Below are 20859 nucleotides of genomic sequence, written 5' to 3' on the forward strand. Positions count from 1 at the left end.
ATCCTCTGGTCACACGGTATCAAGGTGCAGTAGCCCCTTTTATTGTAGGACCTGTCAATTCATCATACGCTCCTCCATATCCAGGCAGCTCCACCAAAAGCAACTAATTCGTATCCCACAGATAACATTGCATCAACTTCTGCCCAAGCCCAAGCCAGAAGCGAATCTATAAGGGCAGTAAACAACGTTCAAGCTTGCTTCGCTAATACGAGAAAAGGGGTTCTATTAGGAACAGCGCGTGTTAATATATATTTCCAGAATAGTAACTTTTCAGCCCGCGCACTAATAGACTCCGGCTCAGAAGCCTCTTTTATAACAGAAAGCCTTAAACGTAAAATCAACCTGCCATCCAAAAGAATCCGTTCCCAGGTATCAGGCATCAACAACACTGTGTACTTTTAGCGGACAAGAACTTCTTCAAAAATGAAAAAGTTGATCTTATCCTGGGCGGCGATATTTATGCCCAGATAATATTAGATGGTATCAAAAGGACAGGAACTCTACTAGCCCAAGAAACCGTCTTCGGCTGGATAGTAACTGGCCAGACGAAGCCGATATCCCCAACCACTAAATACGCATCGTTCTTTAATGCGGTCTCTCTAAACAGACAGCTTACTAACTCAGAAGGCGACCCAAGACCCAAAATTCACAAAATAGGCAAACATTTTTGTATACCAACGCCAAAAGCAAGGCGATTTTTGGCGTCCAATTCTTGGGGCGGGGGAGGGACTGACGCTACCCTTCGTAATAGGTCCTCAAACAGAAAAGGCACACATGGAAGTGTGAACATACACTCCTATCTATTCACGAGAACACCACCAATCACCTCGTCCTACATGACCTAGAGAGAGCGAAAGTGGGGGCGCAGCGGAACAACATCCTCGTATGGTAATTATTTTTAAAATTAAACTTATTAAGTGTCATTATATGCCATTCACATACATACCTAGTGCAATACTGTGTGTATGTTATCACGTTTGTTTATATGCAAACAAACCAGTTAACTGCCAGTCAGTGTTGCCGTTTTAGCCCTTTGGTGGCTAAATTTGGCTACCAAATTCTTTTTTTGGCCACAAAAATTTGAAATTGCCCCTAGCCCTTTTTTTAGCCCTTTTCAAAATTTACTCATCATTGACATTGAAATTTTTTATATGATTTTCATGAATTTAACTCTTCGCTCATAAAGCGAACGCCTTTCCTTTAAGGCAAATAAACTGTTCATTGTGTCGCTAGCTTAAGTGGTGGAAAAAGTTTGTTTATCGGTTGCTTCTTTTACCTTTAAGTAACGCAGAAGTTGAAAGGACGTTTTCTATAATAAATTTCGTTAAAAATAAGCACAGAAATAAAATGAATTTTGCAATGTTAAACGCTTTATTAACTGTAAGATATGGCTTAAAAAATGTACAGAAATGTTGTCATGATTTTGATTTTACAGATGATATCGTCAGGTTAATGAGAAATGAACAAAATTGTAACGACGAAGAATCGCTTAGCGATGATAGTATTGATATAGATATAAATATTTAATGTGTTAAAAAAAATGTTTATAGATTAAATTATTTTACTATGAGTTCATTAAATGAATACTCTTTTGTTTGTTTGATACATACAGCGTCGGACAATAATAAAGCACCGACATTTTAATTCTTTGTAAATTATAACATAACATTTTAAAAATTTCTTTTACAAATGGATATTTTTCGAAGCATAGTTTGAAATTATTTAAGTTATTTAGTATTGTCCGACACTGTATATAGATATGATTCTAGTACTTATGTATTCTTAATGTGATCTCATTTTTTTGTTTATGTAAGAAATTAATTTTTAAACTGTACATACATATGTATATGTATGTTTTTTACGTTTCTGGGCCGTTATCTTATCCATTAACGATTTAACTATACTTTAAAATAGGTAAGTTGGCGGCCCTTAATATGCTTTATGTGTTACACAACAAGTTTATTTGTTGAATAAAATATTAATTCTTTCCAGAGTTCATTGTTTTTCTATATCATTACTTATAGAAAATGTTTGCGTGTATACTTATATATTTATATGTAGGTAAAAAAATTTAGCTACCATTTTTAGCCACAACGACGATTTTTAGCTCTTTTTTAGCCCTTTTTTAGCCTGAATTTAGCTACCGCTAAAAATGTTTCGCGGCAACACTGCTGCCAGTACCTTAATTTTCGAAAATTTACTCTCAAAGAGAAGAGTACCTAAAAAAGTACGTGAACTCCAGACCAATAACACATTGTAAATTTCATGCTCGGCTGATTAGTTTGTTTTTTATTCGCAGCGATTTCCTAATAGAAACAGTATTTCATATCTTAATTTATATTTAAATGGATTTATTTTGTCAATTTCAATTATAAAAACTCCATAAACAACTCCTTCATTACACCACAGTCTAACCTAGCTGACAGGTCCAATTGATCTCCCTTTTCGTAATCTCAAGATAGTAATTAAGTCATCCCTTTTAATTTTGTCTAACAAAAGGTGTTCATTTATAAAACCGACCTGAACTTATGTCAACAAGAAATCTACACTTTCTAAAAATTACATCAATTATACAAAAACGTGTAATGTAAGCTTGTATTTATGTATATACATTAGACTGCATCACTCCCCATACAAAAAAAAAATCGCTACTGTTTTTCCATTGGAATTATAAAATCTATTATATTTTAAGACGTCCACCAAAATATTTCGGAAAAATATTAAGATTTAGGTGCGCTGGACCGATTTGAAAATACCTCCAAAAATGGAGTTTTTTATGAATAAAAATAAAGATTTAAAATTTTTTTGAAAAAATCCCCTCAAACGACAAAACGGCTTAAGCTTAAGAAATTTGCAGAAAAATATTTAAAAAAAATTAAAAGAAAAATTTTGAACGGAATCGTAATGATGAGATTTTTGATGCTGTTTTTTAACTTTTTTAAAGATTGGTATAACAAAAACTTGAATAACTGAACCTAAACTTCTGATTTAGACTTAGGAGGTGTCATTAGAAAGGTATTTTCTCTACCTTTTTATTTCTTTGCTAATAAACTCATTCAAAGGATGAAAGAGAAAGGTAGGATGTAGGAACGTCATTCAAAGTTGAATTAAGATGTGTTGGTATTTGAAAAAAAAATATTGTGACACGAATCAAGGCACATAAATACAGGTAGAAGCCAAAATGACGTTGCTCTCATGAGAACCAAACCTTTAAACTTCAACTTGTTTTTCTTTTATTTCCTATATTTCGTTACGCTTTGAATGTCATATCGTTGTTTTTTTTTTGAATGTTCGTTAATAACAAATTTTAATTAACATTTGAATTTTTGTAGTGTTGTGCAGTTTATACTTAATGTATGTGTTAAAAATGCAACACCGAAGCGTTGCTTTTTATGTGGTGTTAAATATGAAGCAGATACCATTTAACGTGCCTCAATGTCCTTCGCGTAAAGAGCGTTGCGAAAGCAGCTGTGGGCCAGAGCTGCAGCGAAATGCCTTGCTGTGCGTTAAACATTTTAAAGCAGCAGATTTCATAAATGCACCGGGAGGTACAGGAAAGGCACGTTTGATGCCAAGTGCTGTTCCTATGACCCTTATGCCGGAAAGTCCCTCCAACAACACTGCAACTCATAAATTAAAAACATAAAACAACATACAAATTAACAAATTTTAACTAAANTAAGAATTCTTATGCTGTATATTTGTGCTGCATGTCGAACATAGCAGAACTTCACGCAAAGCTAGTTAAGAGTGACAATTATGTAGAGGATATGTCCGCCCATAATATTCAACTACCGCCGTGCGATACGGAGGTCTTCAAAGGCGACTATCTCTCTTGGCCGACGTTCCGAGACATGTTTACGGTCATATACATACGCAACAAGCGCCTCACCCCTGAGGAAAAATTGTTCCACCTTAACCAAAAAACTGAGGGGAGGCCAGAGAGATTGTGAGTAAATGTCTTTTAACTAACGATGGCTTTCTAACTGCATGGAAGAATTTGAGTGATAGGTAGGAAAATAAACGTATCCTAGTAAACACTCAACTGAAGATTCTGTTTAATCTAGAGGCGGTAGAGAATGAGTGCGGAAACTCTATTAAAAAATTGCAGCGGGATATTAATAATTGTATCTCGTCCTTACAATGTCATCAAATTGACATCACAAACTGGGATGCAATAATTACATATCTCTGCTCAACGAAATTGCCTGAAACTACCTTAACGTTGTGGGAGCAAACGATTGAAAACAAATATGAAATATCTAAGTGGCAAGATATGGATAAATTTCTCTCTCTTCGATTTAAAACCCTAGAAACAGTTTCAGATATTAAAGGCCTTAAACCCAACCCACCTTCAAGGCTACACAATAGTATCCACATTGAAAGCCACCAAAAAGGGTTAAAGTCTTCTCAAGCTAGTGTAGCCAAGTCAATGTGCAAATTTTGTAAGAGCAATGAGCACAAGCTGTCGAGTTGCCAGAAGTTCCTCAACCTAGCAACAAGTGATAGAATGACCTTCATAAAGAATAATAACAGTTACTTGAACGGTCAATCCTCTGGTCACACGGTATCAAGGTGCAGTAGCCCCTTTTATTGTAGGGCCTGTCATTTGAGACATCATACGCTCCTCCATATCCAGGCAGTTCCACCAAAAGCAACTAACATTGCATCAACTTCCGCCCAAGCCCAAGCCAGAAGCGAATCTGCAAGGGCAGTAAACAACGTTCAAGCTTGCTTCGCTAATACGAGAAAAGGGGTTCATTAGGAACAGCGCGTGTTAATAGATTTTTCCAGAATAGTAACTTTTCAGCCCGCGCACTAATAGACTCCAGCTCAGAAGCCCATTTTATAACAGAAAGCCTTAAACGTAAAATCAACTTGCCATCCAAAAGAATACGTGCCCAGGTATCAGGCATCAACAACACTGTTTCTGCGCAAGTAAAAGAAACGTCGTTCAACTGCGGTCACCCATTGACCCTTCAACCAATATAAATACGAAAGTCCTAGTTCTACCGAAACTCACAGGAAATTTACCCACTTGCGAAGTAAATGCTAAGACTAAGCAAGCGTTCCCGAACCTACTTTTAGCCGACAAGAACTTCTTCAAAAATAAAAAAGTTGATCTTATTCTGGGCGGCGATATTTATGCCCAGATAATATTAGATGGTATCAAAAGGAAAGGAACTCTACTAGCCCAAGAAACCGTCTTCGGCTGGATAGTAACTGGCCAGACGGAGCCGATATCTCCAACCACTAAACAACCAACTCAGACGGCGACCCAAGACCCAAAATGCACAAAATAGGCAAATATTTTTTAATACCAACGCCAAAAGCAAGGCGATTTTTGGTGTCCAATTCTTGGGGTGGGGGAGGGACTGACGCTACCCTTCGTAATAGGTCCTCAAACAGAAAAGGCGCACATGGAAGTGTGAACGTACACTCCGATATATTCACGAAAACACCACCAATCACCTCGTCCTACATGACCCAGAGAGAGCGAAAGTGGTGACGCAGCGGAAAAACATCCTCGTATGGTAGTTATTTTTCAAATTATACTTATTAAGTGTCATTATTTGCCTACAATCCTAGTGCAATACTGTGTGTATGTTATCACGTTTGTTTATATGCTAACAAACCAGTTCACTGCCAGTATCTTAATTTCCGAGAATTTGCCCTCAAAGAGAAGAGTACCTAAAAAAGTACGTGAACGCCAAACCAATAACAGATTGCAAATTTTATGATCGGCTGATTATTTTGTTTTTTATTCGCAGCAATTTCCTAATACATAGAAACAGTATTTCATATCTTAATTTATATTTAAATGGATTTATTTTGTCAATTACAATTATAAAAACTCCATAAACAACTCCTTCATTAGTTTGAATTGCACCCAGCAACATGTGCACAGCTGATTTTCGACTGGCAAATTGTTACGAGTAAAAATTTATCCAGTATAAACTTGTAATATCAACACCTTAAAGACTAGTTAAATTAAAAAGCGTATAAACGAAAATATATATGTATGCTTTTGCATAAGCTATTAGTGTTTAAGGAGTTTTTTATCTCTGTGCCTTTGCCGCTTTCTGACCAATGTTGCCATTTTGGTGCTTTTGGAGCTAGATTTAGCTCTTTTCAAATTTATCTAGCACTTTTTTAACTCCAGAAAGTTTTAGTTGTGTTTGGTATATATAAGCCAAACTAAAACGTTGATAAAATTGAAAATTTCGAGATGCAGTGTATCCACCATAAACTCTTGGATCTAGGATAAAGAATTAAAAAATTAATTAAAAGAAAATCCTTTTTATGATAGCGCCGATTTTGTTTTACCTTACTAATTTTACCTTTAAGGAGAGCCGGAAGTAAAACTTTCCAGACAAAGTTTGCGAAAAAATTACTCAATTCAAATATCTGAGCAATAGAATTCGAAATATATGCACCTTATTTGGGTTTTAAATGATTTTTGCAGCACTTTAAACTTATAAAATTCGTTGCCGAAAATGTAAAAACAACCTTACCTCAATAAATGCTCAACCTTAAAAAACATGTAGCTCTTCATTTTAGCTACTGTTAGTATTATTTAGCTCTTTTTTTCGACCGTTTTAGCTCCAAACGAAATTTTTCCCTGGCAACACTGTTTCTGACACCACAGTTTAACCTAGCTGACAGGTCCAATTGATCCCCCTTTTCGTAATCTCAAGATAATAACTAAGTCATCCCCTTTAATTTTGTTTAACAAAACNTAATTAATTATACATATAAAAATGGGCAGTTTAATGGCATCGCATACTCGTCTGCCAGAATTCTGCAGACATAAATTGTTGTACCATGGATAACTTAATAAGTTATACAGCATAACATGACCAAATCGACAGCTTCTGAGCTCGATGGGCGGCCTGGTCAATCTCTCGCCAGACATCCATTGAGATCAAGACTGCAAGAACACAAAGATGTTCACGACCAACACGTTGACAGTGGCGCTCTTGAATTGCTTGATAAAAATCTACAACCTCCCACTGACAAAGAATTATATTTTCGATGTCCATCAGATTGTTGCTGTTTTTTTTACCCTACTTGCGTAAACGACGTTCTTCATCTTCGGTGTTAGTCTTCGCTCGTATGAATACCTATAAGCAGAAACTGGATTATGTTGTGGTAAAATAACATAATTGTGAAAGCAAGCCAAACCTTCAGTATTTTAGGCACTCAATCGCTTAGGTAGTTTCTTAATCCAGAATCGGGTTTAAGTTATTTTTTCGCTAATCCCACATTGGCGGCCATATTTTGCGTGGAGGACGAGTTTCTTCAACCAAAACGTAGCCTATACTCAAACGGTACACGCATTCCAGTGTCAATATTCGAACAGCTACGGCTTCTCACAATCTTCGACAAATGCTGTCGCGTAGAAACCTCCGCGAATTCAGATATAACCTCGCAATTTACCCAAATCTCTCAGAAGTACACTCTCCCACCCAAGTCCGTAGAATGCTTTATTTTTTTGACCATCAGCAGCAGCACGAATTTGTCTCTGAAAACCAAAAGGAAAATAAATGAATAAAGGAATTTAAAAATTTTCAATATCGCTTGGAACTACATGAACTTTTTGTTTTGCCCACACATCGTATACGGTCTAATGTGAGTACTGCATATGTACATATGTACGTACATACGTTCGAGCATATACGTAAGCCTGTGCCGGTGTAGATAGGCTTGTTTGCTGAACGTTTATGTAGGTTTCCATTTGGCCTGCAATCATGTCAATATGGACACCGCCTGCTTTCGGGTCTTATAGCAAAAAATATCCCCGTAAATATTGACTGCTGAGGGTTGTGTGGAATCCGTTTTCCAAGAACTTAGCTTCCGTATATGCTAATGTACTTAGCGGTTAGTGGAGTAGTTTTTATCTGTAATATCTTTATCCGATTGGCAAATACGTATTTTTTAATAGTATGCCAGGATCCTTGTGATTCGGGCTAGCGTTAAACATATCATCCGGAATATGACCGAGCCCAATCGGCAGTATGGCACTATTTCAGATGAAATCGCAAATCGACTTGCCAATTTTTGTTCGCTTTGCATTTGTCGTCTCGCTTTGCAATTGGTGCGTGTGTTTATTTCTGATGTTTATCTGCTGGGAGCCACTACCATCGCTGCTTATGGCCATCTGCAATTAAATAATTTTAGATAACATGAGAAACTAGACATTTCCTATAAAAACTTAATTAAACTTACACATTTCGCAGCTTACTCCTCGTGGCAATTTCTGAATGACATTTCAGCCATTCAGGAAGTTATTGGGTTGTCAGAACTTTGACTTGCGTAAAAGTTTTGACATACGTGATTTAATCAGATGCAAACCTTCTTCCATGCACTATAGGGAGCGCCATCTGTGCCTGACATGCACGCTACATTTTCGGTGTAGCGGAGTTCACCTCCGTATGCAAAAATGAAGGGCTTTTTTTCTTTTGGGTGGCAGGCCAAGGTGCTGAATAGTATATTCACCACAATGACACTTTTAACATCGTTTACGGTATTTGAAAATTATTCACTTAAAATACGCTGTGTTATATAAGTTTGCTATAACTTTTCTGGATAAAACCTGTAAATTCTTGCAACTTCTTGCGAGTTGGGAAACGCACTAAAATAACAAAGTCAATTTATATAATCCATAAGTCCGTTTTGTGCACATAATAAGCTGCACAAAATATAAATAATTAGTAAAAACAAGGAAATACTCGCCACCCAACCAACCGACTTAAAAAAAAATAAATAAAAAAGAATATATGTATATATATATACGTATACAATGAAAGACTCGGAGCGGAAACTCGGCCTTTCCGCCCTATCACATCAGGGGGATCGGAAACTTGGACTTTCCGACCCAAGTTAATACAACAAATACCACAACGCGGATCGGAAACTCGGCCTTTCCGACCACGTTCAACGGATTAAAAACACTGCGGAGCGGAATCCAGCCCTTTCCGCCCGCAGCCTATACATCAGCAATACATCATTTTGTCAAAAGGTAGACTGTAGACTCGGCATCTCCAGCTACATACTGCTTAAATTTATTATATAAACGTGCAAAGAACACTTTAACACTTTCTGTTTTTCAAATAGCTAGAAAACTGCAGCGCTGGCCAATAAACATCGAGACCCGATTCCTTGGATTAGGGCCAACTTGCGGCAAAATCATCAACTTGTGAAGTACATAATTCATAATGTAAATGTAAGGCGCTGTGGCTAAATCATCTAACAGACGCTGCTTATAGCAAGGGGGCCGGTATGTTTAGGCCTCCACGCTAAACCAAATTATTAAATTATATTATAATAGTTCCACCCTAATGTGAACTTAACACATGCACACATACACGCTCATATGTGAGAAACTGCACTTTTCACGTCAGTGCGTATTCGGTCAATTTCCCCTCCAAACGGATCCTAAAAACTGTTTTGAGGGATCGATTTAAGACTTTAAATCTTTCTATACGCAGTTTGAGTTTAATCACCAACGACGTTCCGCCACCACACCAATTCATATCAGAGGTAACATTGTAATCCAACTTTAGGTTTAATACATTAAATAAACCGCCAAACACCATTTTATATTAGGTGTATTAAAACTTGGCCTTTTTATTTTTTCTTATCTTTCCAAATAAAAAACACTGGTGCTTTGTTGGAGTTTATACTCACACAAACGCCACGGTTTATTCACAGTGCAAGTTCTGATCAGGTACACGGCTGAGGGGTCATACACAAGTACTGGCCAGTAGATAATTAAGGAGCTAAAATATCATACAAAAGGCTTATCTGAAAGTTATTCCTTTCTCCTTCATTTTTTGTATGGAGCGGCCCAAATGAAGGGGTTCTGCGTTCGCTACTCAAAAAAGAGCTTTCAGAAGGGCTTTTGTTGGACGCCTGTTCTTTGAAAGGTTTTCTTAATTCATAAAACTCATACTTTTTTCAGGAATTTATTTAAGGTTCATTTCAAATAGTTTTATTTAGGCTTAAAATGCTTATTGAATCTTATTATCTTTTATTAACCTAGCATTAATATAAACATATACTTACCCCCTTATTCAAGAACCCGAATTTTCGTAATTCGTAATTCGTAGCTACGCTACGAAAAACGAAAAATCCACACGCTGCAACCCTTGCGGAAACACGTGTAGCCTTGCCAGCTATCAGTTGTTTTTCGAAGACAGCTGAGTGAAGGAAAACAAAGTGGAAAGGAATTACAAAAACACTCATGAAGTGCTTATTTTTAGTAAAATTGTTCGATTTTACATATTTTGAAGGAAACGATGGATTCTATTGCATTTGCAATTATAGTAGCGGAATAAGAGCGCGCTATGGGATTGATTTCACAAAGATATGCGGAGCTGTCGGGCATAGTAACCATGGGCGCACCTATGCCAGCTTCTGGTTGAATTGTTGAACCACAAGCCAGTACTCCTCCAATGCCTGCAGAACTGGTTCTCAATCCAGTTATTGCAATAAAAGCTTCCTCCAAGCCATTGAAAGCATGCCCTTTGTTAGGTACACCACCTGTTGCGCTTGCTTCTGCCTTCGGCCGCAGTTAGGGATTATAACCCTTACTTGCCGGAGAAGAAGGGTTTCCGCTTGTCAAAGCTATACAACATTTCTTGTGCATATCACTCCGGCTACGCCATCCACTGTATTTTGCGCAGAACAATCGCATTTTGAAAAAAATTGCGTTTGGACACAACAACCGAAAATCATTGTACATTCGACACAGAATTGTTTTCGTACAAAATTACACAAAAAAGATTACACGTTCGTTTTTAGGTATGCCATTGTTACGAATTTCGAAAGTTCGAAAATACGATTCAGATTGCAGCATACTATTTCTACGCTTCGTAGCAAATTCCGAATACGATAGAGTTGCAGAATAGGGCTGCTAGTATATTCGCGTAAATTGTAAATAGGAAACACCTTTGTAGGAAGCATGCAGGGAATGACTTTTTCAGTCCTTGCTGCATACGTCTTTAAGAATGGCTTCACTTAAGACATCATACCTAAATTATCATCAGGTTATGCATATACAAAATTGCAAAAAGGATCATGAAGCGCGTTGTAGGATATGCGGAAATTTGATAAGGGTGGTACGGCAAACACTCAAGACCACGTTAAATGCGCCGCTTTTCCAAGTTACGTCACCGTCACGAGAAATTTGTTCTTTTATAAAAAAAAAAAATCAGAACTTGAGCGTACACCATATTCACTTGTATCTTCGTTTCTGATTTGGATGATAAATGTCCTGGTCGATGGGTTCAGGATTATGGAAACTCTACCCTACATACAATCTGAATCATGCAACTTAATCCCATTTCGAATAATTTTATCAAAAATAAAAATCGCATTATTAAAAGCAGCAAGTCCTCCAAGCTTTAAACCAATTGATGCGAAAACATCAAAATTGTACAAAAACGCTAGCGACGTCAAATGTATACTTTGTTCTAACGATCTTCACCGTTTTCTCTGGTGGCCACCAATGTCTCAAAAAGTATTTTAGGATAATGATATGCATTTAGATTTTCAACGATCTGGCATTACGTATACCGCAGCCACCGCTCAACAATTGTGTGTCTACAGATTGTTTGCGAATAGAAACTTCTTTAAATGACACTTTTATAAGCATTTATTGTTAAAAAAAAGATGTGCATTCATTTGTTTATGATGAAAACGATTATATATTAACCCTCTCAGTACAAAAATCACCCGCTACAGCTGAAAATCTGAAAATTTGTGTACGGGCTATGTTTTGGCCATTGATTTCTTTTTTCTTTTGCAAAATATATTTCAAAACTGAGAATAACATTTAACTTTTTTTTCGAATCTCAATTCTACCGAAAAATAGTAAATTTTTTCATATATATTACTTTTCACTTTTGTGAAAAACACGGCTAATTCTTTTTCTTCTTATTTGGCGCTGTAACCGCCTAAGCGATTTTGGCCGAGTTCAGCAAAGCACGCCAGTCGCTTTTTCTCTTCTGTGCCAACTGACGCCAATTGAAAACGCCAAGTGAAGCCAAGTCCTTCTCCACCTGATCTTTCCATCGCAGTGGGGCTCCCTCTTCCTCTGCTACCGCCAGCGGTTTCCGAGTTGAATACTTTCAGAGCTGGAGCGTCGGTGTCCATTCGAACTACATGTCCAAGCCAGCGGAGCCGCTGTATTTTAATTCGCTGCATTATGTCCATGTCGTTGTAAAGCTCATACAGCTCATCGTTCCATCGTCTGCGGTACTCGCCGTCGCCAACGGGTAACGGCCTGTAAATCTTCCGCAAAATCTTTCTCTCGAATACTCCAAGATCCATCCGCCTCATCGGATGTGGTCTTTGTCCATGCTTCTGCGCCATATACCAGCACGGGCATGATGAGTGACTTATAGAGTGTGGTTTTCGTACGTCGAGATAGGACTTTACTCCTGAATTGCCTACTCAGTCCAAAGTAGCACTTGTTAGCAAGAGTGATTGTGCGTTGGATTTCCGTGCTGACATTGTTATCGGTGTTAATGCTGGTTTCCAACTAAACGAAATTCTCTACTTTCTCGAAATCGTAACTGTCATCAGTGACGTGGGTGCCAAGGCGCGAATGTGCTGACTGTTTGTTTGATGACAGGAGATACTTCGTCTTGTCCTCGTTTACCACCAGACCCATTCGCTTTGCTTCCTTATCCAACTTGGAAAGGCAGAACAGACTTCGCGGTTTTTGTTACCGATGATGTCGATGTCATCGGCATAAGCCAGCAATTGCACGCTCTTGTAGTAAATTGTTCCTGAGCGGTTCAGTTCTGAGCTCTTATTATCTTCTCCAACATCAGATTAAAGAAATCACATGAAAGGGAGTCGCCCTGTCTGAAACCCCGTTTGGTGGTGAACGGCGCGGGAGAGGTCTTTCCCAATTCTGACGGAGCTGGTGGTATTTGTCAACGTCATTTTACACAGCCGTATGAGTTTTGAGGGATGCCAAATTCTGACATAGCTTCGTATAGGCAACTCCTTTTAGTGCTGTCGAAAGCGGCTTTAAAGTCGACAAATAGGTGGTGAGTGTCGATCCTTTTCTCGCGGGTCTTTTCCAAGATTTGCCGTGTTGTGAATACCTGCTCTATGGTGGATTTTCCAGGTCTAAAGCCACACTGATAAGGCCCAATCAGTTCATTGACGGTGGGCTTCAGTCTTTCACACAATATGCTCGATAAGACCCTGTAACCTATGCTTAGAAGGCTGATCCCGACGGCTGATCCCGGGGTCGACTTTCTTGTGGATTGGGCAGAGCACACTTAAATTCCAGTCGTCGGGCATGCGTTCATCTGACCATATTCTGCACAAGAGTTGATGCATNAGAGCACACTTAAATTCCAGTCGTCGGGCATGCGTTCATCTGACCATATTCTGCACAAGAGTTGATGCATGCACCTTATCAACTCCTCGCCTCCGTCTTTGAATAGCTCAGCTGGCAGGCTGTCAGCATTCTTCCTATCGGCTAGCATTTAAAGCTCTTCGCACTCACGTATTTCGCCCTCTCTCTTCTTATTGCGGCAAATACGTCTCGCTTCCCTCTTCAGATCCCTGTAGCGGTCGCACATAGCACGGGAAGCGCCCGATAGCAGCGTGGCCCTGAAGGCGGCATCTTTTTTCTCTACAGCTTCCTGACACTCCTCAACGTACCAGTTGTTCCTTCGGGCTCACTGAAATCCCACTTCTTCGGCGGCGGACTTAATGAGCGGGAGATGTGGTTTTACTGCTCGCATATGCCGGTTTGTTGAAGAGTGCTCTCTGGGAGCAGGTGTGAGAGTCGAGTAGCGAAAGCACTGGCTGTCTGTTGTGATTGCAGCTCTCGACGCTTAGCTTTCGACGTTAAGCTTTCCTTGCATATTTGGGCGCACATTTTTTTTGATGCACAGAGGCGGGTGCGTATCTTGGCTGCAACAAGATAGTGGTCCGAGTCGATGGTTGGGCCTTGGAGTGTTCGTACGTCAAAAACACTGGAAGCGTGCCTTCCGTCTATCACAATATGATCGATTTGGTTTCTCGTTTTTCGATCCGGAGACAGCCACGTGGCTTGATGTTTTTTTTATGCTTGAACCTAGTACTGCATACACGGCCAATCGCGTCCCGAAAATACAGAAAAATAAATGTGGTAAATAAGAATAATATACTGTCTTATTTTCTGGCCCATTTTTCTCGTATATTTTGTTAATTTTGATGAAATTTTTTGGCATGATTAGTGATTAGTGCAAATAAAACAAACGTTTTTTCTTCACTGCTTTGCCATACGTTTCGCTATACTGCTTAGCATCCTCAGGGGCCAATCTTTATTTTAAATTAACAATTGGGACCAAAAAGTTACATTGAACATGTGGTTAATAAAGTCACAAAATTAACAAAAAAAAAAAAGAATAATTGAGGGATTCACATTCGTAAGTGTCGTAACTTTAAAAGCTTAAATAAATGTTTATAGAATTTGATACCACAACCAACTATTTTTTAACACTGCGAAAATTCATAATATGACTTTGATGGTACTTTGTGAACCCCCTTAATATATTTTTAAGGCGTTTAAAGTATACGACATACAACAGTACGACACTTATGACCCCGTTGAGAATACCCCAGTTAAAGTATGTTTATCAAAACACCTGTTATTTGATTAAGGAAAAAAGCTTTAAGTACAAAAAAGTTTGTCCAATATATTGGGCGATTGTAATGAAAGGGTTAATAAAAAGAAAAGCTATAAGTGCAGTGTTTATATAAAAAAGTGAAGTAATGGGGAAATTTTAACAACAAATAACTTTAAAAATGTTAGAATTTCTACACAAAATGTTGAAGATGTCGGTCAATGAGCACTACCTCAACACCCCCTGCGAATTTAATTAAAAAGTTCGCTATACTTGCCATTATTGGAAATCTCAGTCTATTCAGGAAGGTGAGAATGAGTTTTAGCTGTCAAAATTGTGCACACTTCCTCATTTTATGATTCAGAAAGTGTGAGAATGAGTTCAACTGTCACTTCTCTTCGGAAAAAACTCACTGAATTTATATTCGGTGAGGTTTTGGTTGTGAGCAGGGTTGGCACCTCGGGAAACCGATTGCGTAGCAAAATACCAGAAACATCATAGTAAAAAATAAAAAAATCGTATCAAAAGATAAGAATTGGTTATTATGGCTGACTTCCTAAAACGTCGATTGCTTTGCATACGTACAAAGTATAATGTTCCATAACGCCGAACTACAAAATATTGACAATGTATACTTTTCCAAAACGCATCCGAAAAGTTATCGAAACGCATCGCTAGAGCAATCATCGCATCAGATATAAAGTTGATGCTTCGTTTGTTATTGGTTACCTACCATAGGTGTTTTAAATATGGAAAATTCAGAAAATTTGTTCATTGCTCTATTGAATATTTAAAATATTTAATGTATATGGTTTCAATGTGTCGCAACTCTGCATATACAAACAATTTGAACACCGCAGTATAACAGTATCCAAAAATTGTATTGATACGTTTTAGAAGTCAGCTTATTTTAAATTCATATGCATACTTAATGTTCAAAAAAAAACCACAACATTTGAATTTCAATAACATTTGTACTCTTTTAAGTATTGTATTTGTTTCTTTTACAGTGGCGTTTTCCAAATACCGAACTTATAGAACTAAACACTTTTTGCCACTTACCCCTGTGTTGCAGCAGTTTGCAGGGTCACCAAAAAGATTAGGCGGCTTATACTTGCGAGCTTTCAAACTTAAAGCGGGGTTATCCAATTGAACAATAAACGCAGCTGCGGTTGGTAAATTCAGCTAAATGTACATATAATACAAATTAGGCGGTTTGCGAGCGGTATCTTTCCACGTCAACGAAATGTACAAAGTAATGTTACAATAATACAAAAGATAGTTACGATGCAGTGGTACGAAAGCAAAAGATATGTCAAAAGACAATCGCTGTTAACTGTTAACTCTTGTGTTGAGTCACAGCATTAGACCTTGTGAGGGCGTGTACATTAACACTTGTTTTAAAACTTCAGTATTAGCTTATTCGACCTTTTGCCCCTGTTGAGCAGCTTTTTATCTGCGGAAACGAATCTATCGTGAAAGTAACTTCGTATCCCTCTCCGACATTGAGGCCCTTATTATGAGTTGCATTCGATTTTCGATCTTCGCTGGTTATCGAAGATCGAATGTGAAATTCGTATTATGAGCTATGCAACTGTGTCGAAATATTCGTTGAGTATCGAATTTTCTGTCGAACAGAATTTTGCTTTCGATGATGTAGCGAAGTGTTAGAAAGTTGTGAAAAATTTATGATTTTGCGTTTGTTTTCTTACTTTTTGGGGCTAGACACTAATTTAAATTTTTTTTTTATTAATTTCATGCAGGTCTAACGTCGTGTATACTAACCACAAGCTCGAAAGGCTGGTTTCACTTATGAAAGAAAATCCCAATACTCAGTTGGCACGATCTCTGAGAACAAAATCCGTAGAGCTGTTGATACTTTTAAAATATTTTAAGTTGATTTGTTTCGAGAGCATTGCTGCAGCAGGTTTTTTGTAGCGGACAGCAGGCCTACAAACGCCTCTTTAGACAGTTGGAATTTCCTAAATATAAACAGAACTCCGTTGTACTCATTTTTACCAAATTTTTATTAACTCGCTCAAATTTGCACAAATTAACATACATATGTGCATATCTCCGGAACCGCGTGCTTTTGTGTCACCCACCTTTAAACTAATTTTATTAATGTAGTTTTACTTTATATAATAAACTTAGGCCATTTTGATAAAAAATGTGACGAGTTTTGAAAGCTATTTAATTTTTTATTTATTTTAATAATGTCATTTTAATTTTTATAAACAACTAAAATAATTAAAACAGTTTTGACGTTTTTTGAGTATACATTTTTTCAGCGCAAAACAGAGATATGCAAAAATCATGGCAAATAGTAAATGTAATTTTGAAAAATACATTAGGAGTTGACAAAAATATGTGCTCCGCATTGGAAATAAACTGTAACAATTTGAAATCTGTCACTCGTAATTATCAAAAATGTGATATTTTAAGTTCTTTTCCATTTTTCATCTTCAGCAATTACCAAATTTTTCTTATTTGTTTATATACACATTCATTACATATTAAAGAATAAAATAAGCTGCTTGCCTATGAAAATGGCTCATTCCACGGTGACGGGTGGGACATTTCAACTCACATTTTAAAGCTTAATTCTTAAACTGTAATATAAAATTCTTTAAAACTAGTATTTTCCAATAAGTTTCCGAGGAATACACAGTGCCATGAAAAAAAAATCAAACAGTTTAATCCAAACGAGTTATATGAATTTTAGTCACTGTGACGGGTGTGACGAGTACGTAAACCAAATTAGCTACTACTTACTTTTATCAGAGTTTTTCTGCTATTTATGTCTTCTGCTTATAGTTTTAAATGAATCGTTGTATAGTTAAAGAACCATTTTCAACATTTACGCCAAAGTTGCTTACCTCTATTGGAAATTATAGATTATATGTTCCAAATTCAACTGTGACGGGCGTGACTTGACTTTGTGACGGGTGTGACTTGACTTTGTGACGGGTGTGACAAGTTGAGCATGAATACATAAATACACATTATTAGACAACTAAACTCTATTTCTAAAAGAATCTGAATTTGCGAACACATAAAAGATTCTGCCACCTAAAGACGGGATAATCCTTGATCGGACTCTTCACCTCCATTGTCTGTCTGAGTAATTGTAAAGTACCTTATTTTTAAATAGCATGAGGGTGTTTCCTGTTAAACCGAGGCTATTACCTGTCAAACCGTTTTAGATACTGTTTTTGCACTGAGAGCAACATATCTTTATGATTAGCTTTATCATCGCTGACCACAAACAGATATATGACACATTTCAGATTAGCAGATAAGTAACGGTAGCAGTCCCTGGCCGAATTTATTTATATTTGTCAAACTTTAAATTGTGACGGGTGTGACATGTGACGGGCGTGACCAACGTAATCTGTTCTTTTTACGAAAATAAAAGCATATAAACATTTGAAAGCGATTCGCACATATTCGGCTACGTCATAACTTTACTTTCGTTAGCTTTTTTACATTGTCCACTGTCCGTCACTGTTTTGTGACGGGCGTGACATTAAAATATACATTACTTCATTATATAATAAAATATTTAGTACTTGCACGAAAAACTTAAAAATTACACTTTTACAATGATGACGAATTGTTCTCTCCACTGACCGTTTAAATAATGCAAAAAAGAAAATAGACTATGAAAGTCAGTCTTGTAAATTTTGAGGAAAATTAACCTCTGATCATAAATTTCGAAATTTTGGCTTTAAGTAGTTAGATTTATTTACTCTTTCTTACTAGAAATAATACACTCAAATTCTTAAGTTTGTTTTCGTTTCATTCGGTATCGACTACCGTGGAATGAGCCAAATATTGAAAATATACAGTAAAACCCGCATAAGTACCTCACGAAAAATGTCAGCTTTTTGAGGTACTTAGGCGGGTTGGGTACTTAAAAGAACCCGCTTAGGTGCCTTGGTGCGGGTACTTAAGCCAACATAATTAATTATGTAGTTTCATCTTCTTGTTAATCCATGAATAAAACATGAACATTTAATGAAGTATACATAGTTTAATACCAAGATCTTAGCATTATTCACACATATAAACACATAAAGAAAAACTTAAAAAAATATATGTATAAGTCAATGTTATGTAATTTTTACAAGAATTCAATTATTTACTTTGGTACTTAAGCGGCTTTCACAAATATTATATGAGTAGGTCTTTGCGTGAATGGCTTAAAATTTCCCCTTTTTGGGGGGCACACTGATAGACAGAAACACAACAGGTTGGCGTTAAGCGTTAGATAACATTCTTCATAAAGTTCGTTGAAAATGCTTAATACATAAAATAATTTTTGGGTACTGTTTGCATATTTGTACAACAATTTTGGGGTGCTGTGCCCAAACGCGCAATTCGAATCAAAAAACTTTTGCACACACTTGTAGACAACAGTTCAAGCTTTATTACAAAAATAAAATTTACTATATCTGTGAACTAATTTAATAATAATGTCGGTTGGAAATATGGAATTTTTTGCAAGTTTCCGAGCTGAGCTGTCAAACAAAAAATATCCACGAAATATCTCTGCAAAGGGTGTTCAATCCCTCTTCTTCGGCAAAACAGAAAGGAGAATTCTACTTAGTGAGGGTTATAATATGTAATTGCGGCCGATGGCCGCCTACACAGAAAGGTGTTCTCTGCAAAAGGTGTTCAGCCTCTTTTTTTCGGCAACACAGAAAGGAGAATTCTATTTAGTGAGGGTTATAATCCCTAAGTGCGGCCGAAGGCCGCCTACGCAGATATGTGCTCTCTGCAAAAGGTGTTCAGCCCCTCTTCTTCGGCAACAGAGAAAGGAGTAGTGAGGGTTACAATCCTTTTGGAAAAAATCTAAATTTCCTCTATTTTCAAACAGCTCCCAAGGGGTCTTTAGAGGGGGTGAGGGGCGGGAGGGATGACTTTTCATAAAGCGTCGTCCATCCTCTTTCGTTTAAGGTGGGTAAATTAGGCTAAATTGTACGACTCGACAACATTCGCATTGTCTACTGTCGTGCTGAAATAAGTAACAGTAGCTACACACGACGAGCATATCCGCGCACATGCGCACAGGCTCGTCGTTTGTAGGGCGGTTTGCGCGCATGCTCGCCAAAAATCAAAAAATTTTGATTTTCAGCGAGCATGCTCGTCGTACGACGAAAATCGTCTAAAACTATACAGTGTTGCCAAGTTTTTCCGTTTTAATACACTAGTTGAGTGGAAATTTTAGGCAATGACGTGAAATTTTCGATACGATTCGACTCTCGTAAAACGACTTGCATTCGACACGACTCTCGCAATGAGGTTGACCGTCTTAAAAATTTTTGAAATCGGACTAAAACCACGCGCTTTAGAAGTATCGCTAACTTTGAGTTTTCGAAAATTATCGTTTTTTACTTACAACTCTTTAAGCATTAGAGAAAAATGAATCACACAAGAATTTAATGTTTCCTCAATGGATTTCAAATACTGATGTATAATTTGTTTTTGTGCGTTCAATTTGAAAATATATATTTTTTAGCTTTGAATCGCACGGTTCCGGAGATTTGCCCATGTGTATAAGCACACTATATAGTTTGCTCGATTTATAAACAAAGCTTCTCAACGGTGAACAACCTAAATGAGCGAAGTTCACAATAGCGCTACTGTTCATCGAATGTGCGTCATAATACCAAATGAAAATTCTTTCGATCAGCACTTTCGACCACAGTCGAAGATCCAATGCAACTCATAATAGGGGCCAGAATCTTTCTGTCTGTTATGCGAAAATTTGACCGGTGGTGACTATTTATGTTGCAGATGTTTTTGGTCAGACGCTTCTTGCACAATTTGCGGTAAGAGTATACACTTAGATCTTGAAGTCATGGCCTGTTTACCAAATTTTTATACCCGAGCGCACTTGTGCACAAGGGTATTATAACTTTGTTCACATAACGGTTGTTTGTAACAGGCAAAATGAATCGAGATAGATATAGACAAATGTATACATAACTGATCAGGATGAAAAGAGAAATCGATTAAGCGGTGACTGTCTGTCCGTCCGTCCGTCCGTCTGTTCGTCCGTCTGTGCACACGATAACTCGAGTAAAAATTAAGATATCTTAACGAAACTTGGTACGTGTACTTCTTTCGGGCGTAGGACGGATGGTATTGAAAATGGGCAAAATCGGACAATAACCACGCCTACCTCCCATATAACGGTAATTTTCAGAAATAC

General features: G+C 37.4%; 1 protein-coding gene across 1 annotated transcript in view; it reads left to right on the forward strand.

Annotated features, from left to right (window-relative positions):
• The first annotated feature begins 7 nt into the window (after positions 1-7).
• The window catches only part of dia (diaphanous related formin 1), a 151096-nt gene continuing 130244 nt past the window's right edge, over positions 8-20859 (forward strand). The window contains exon 1 of the mRNA XM_017613009.1: positions 8-888. The gene's annotated coding sequence lies outside the window, so the exon portion shown is untranslated. The remainder of the gene's footprint in view (positions 889-20859) is intronic.

The sequence above is a fragment of the Rhagoletis zephyria genome, unplaced genomic scaffold, assembly GCF_001687245.7.
Source record: "Rhagoletis zephyria isolate East Lansing unplaced genomic scaffold, Rhagoletis_zephyria_1.1 Rzeph_scaffold_00600, whole genome shotgun sequence".
Classification (NCBI taxonomy): domain Eukaryota; kingdom Metazoa; phylum Arthropoda; class Insecta; order Diptera; family Tephritidae; genus Rhagoletis; species Rhagoletis zephyria.